The sequence below is a fragment of the Heterodontus francisci genome, chromosome 28 (assembly GCF_036365525.1).
Source record: "Heterodontus francisci isolate sHetFra1 chromosome 28, sHetFra1.hap1, whole genome shotgun sequence".
NCBI lineage: Eukaryota > Metazoa > Chordata > Chondrichthyes > Heterodontiformes > Heterodontidae > Heterodontus > Heterodontus francisci.
In genome coordinates, this window is record NC_090398.1 from 13,839,013 (window position 1) to 13,842,068 (window position 3,056).

Genomic DNA, 3,056 nt, shown 5'->3' on the forward strand with positions numbered 1-3,056 from the left:
GCATCATAACACACTCTCTATTGTTATGACCGAGGCGGGAGGAGCGCACTGTCTTTTCTAGTTCCACTTCTCCACAGGTCAGAACATATATATTTTTTTAAACGTTTATCCTGTTACTGATGCGGTCAATCATATACTCTACTCTTTATCCCAGAATAAAATAAGCCAACCAGGTTTCTTTGATAAACAGCAAAATTATCAGTTTATTATAAAACAAGACAACCAATAATGAAGCAAAGCATTAACACACAGATTGAAATATGAAAGCTTCCTTCTTAAATTCCCCGCACAGAAACCCTCACGCAATGAAAAAAATACAGAAATTTTCTCTTTAGAGCTCTGTTACCAAAAGAAGACACAAAAGAATACTTTGGCCAAATACTTGCCAATTCTTGAAGAAAAAAGAGAAGATATGGAAAGATGTCAGATGTCCCTTTTTGGTCTGGCGTCCCAAATACACATAGGTGGCTGTCACTGGGATCTTTCTAGAGCAGTTCTTTTCAGGCAACATTGAGGATCAGTTTGGCAGGCTTTCCAGGAGAAATGTGGCATCAGTTTCTCAATTTATTACACTTGATTCTCAGGAAGCTCTCAAAGAGGTCGAAGAGGGTGAGCTGATGGTGGATGCTATCTTGGCTGGTTTTCTCCCACTCTCTTAAAAACAGTTTACACCCCAACACACTGTCCAAAGCGAAACCAAAAACAATATCTCAAGCGTCAAGCCTCATGACCCCTATAAATCATGACCTGCCACTTCTCTGTAAACATTTTCCCCAGGTCACCAATGTTTCTGCTGTTTATTGCATAAAGCACATGACTTCCAGCAAGGTTGTTTTTAAAACAACATCTCAGTGTCCTTTCAATGAACTATCAACAACAAAGCAAAGTCCAGCATCTGTGAAATCTTCAGCCTTCCAATGAATCCATCTCCACAATTTAAATATAAGTCCTCAAAAACATACACTTAACAAAAAATACCGAAACGCTTTCGTAACAGTATCAGAGCATCTTAGTATAAAATAAAAACATCTTAATAAGAACATCTTAATACTCTCTCTGTATGGGAGCATTTTAACACACTCCCTGCATCGGACCATCTTAGCACTCTCTGTATTGGAGCATCTTAATACTCTCTCTGTATGGGAGCATTTTAATACACTCCCTGCATCGGACCATCTTAGCACTCTCTGTATTGGAGCATCTTAATACTCTATCTGTATGGGAGCATTTTAATACACTCCCTGCATCGGACCATCTTAGCACTCTCTGTATTGGAGCATCTTAATACTCTATCTGTGGTAGAATCTTATACTCTCCTTGGATCCGAGTGCAATTGTTTGTGTATAATTTGCTCCCTTTGTCATTACATAAACATAGAGCATTGTTCTAAATCTCCTCTGGTTTTACGCAGAATCCTGACAGCACGATAAATCTGTTTCTGTGCGCTCTCATTCGCCCCTTGGCTCCAGCCCGCAAATCGGAGCAGATTCTCTGGCTGATCTTTAGCTGGCAACTCGGTGACGCAGGGAGTCCCAGTCAGAGGAGGATCAAGGGATCATCTCTTTTGAGCGGGGGAGCTGGGTGACCTTAGTGGGTCAAGCGCGAACTGTTCACGCTTGGGGCTGCTGACGTCAAACCCAGCCCCAGGCAGAGGTCATAATCAATTGGTGGTGAATTAAAAAAGGAAGTTAAGGGACATGTAGTGTTCCGATTGGAGCTCGGCGCAACGAAATAAATCAGGCGTTGGATCATTTTACTGGCGAGCCCCACCCCGGCTTTGAGTGGAGCCCCTAACGCAACCCATCGCTGGAAGCAGGTAGTCCCCAAGAGATAAACCATGGCAGCTAAAGTGGACACAGCTGCTGGCAAGAGTGGGCTAACTGGAGACGGAAGAATGAGAGAGAGAGAAAAAAAATCAAAGCAGCATTCCTTCCCCTTCCAGTCTCAGCCAGTGCTAGCGATCGGAAAGTAAATGGAGATGAAAATAAAAAATGTAAACTAGATGTTTAAAGAGAAAAAAAAATTCTACGTCGGAAAGTCAAGTTAAGCCTCTTCCTGGTCCTTGGCCAAAGGGGTTTTTTTTTTGAGTAACATTCCTTTTTACCCAGCGGGTAGTGGTTACAGTCTGACCTCACAAAACCCACTTTCCAGCTCTGACCACTTGCTGGAAGGAATCTACGCTGTCATAATATAAACACATTCCATGCTGCACAGCTGTTCACGAAGACTTCCTTCACAAATTCCGACCAAAAGCCAATCTGCTCCCCTAAAGATGCTGAGAGACTGTTTCCCTGGGTGGAGAGCATAGAACACATGGGGGTGGGGAGGGTGGTGGTCACTATCTCTAGATGCAGGGTCGGTCAGTTTGAATTACGATGAGGAGAAATCTCTTTAGTCAGAGGGTTGTGAATCTTTGGAATTCTCTACCCCAGGGAGCTGTGGACGCTCATTGGTGGAGTATTTTCAAGACTGAGTTTGGTTGATTTTTGTGACTCGAAGGGAATTGCGGGATATGGGGTAGGAACAGAAAATGCTGGAAATACTCAGCAGGTCTGGCAGCATCTGTAGAAGGAGAAACTCTGTATTAAAAAAAAAAATCTCTGTAACCTCCCCCAGTCCCGAGAACCTTACCTATCTCTGTAACCTCCTCCAGCCCCTACAACCCTCCCTATCTCTGTAACCTCCTCCAGCCCCTACAACCCTCCCTATCTCTGTAACCTCCTCCAGCCCCTACAACGCTCCCTATCTCTGTAACCTCCAGCCCCTACAACGCTCCCCATCTCTGTAAACTGCTCCAGCCCTTAGAACCTTACCTATCTCTGTAACCTCCACCAGCCCCGACAACCCTCCCTATCTCTGTAACCTCCTCCAGCCCCTACAACGCTCCCTATCTCTGTAACCTCCTCCAGCCCCGACAACCCTCCCTATCTCTGTAACCTCCTCCAGCCCCGACAACCCTCCCTATCTCTGTAACCTGCTCCATTTGCTACAAGCCTCCCTATCTCTGTAACCTCCTCCAGCCCCTACAACCCTCCCTATCTCTCTAACCTCCTACA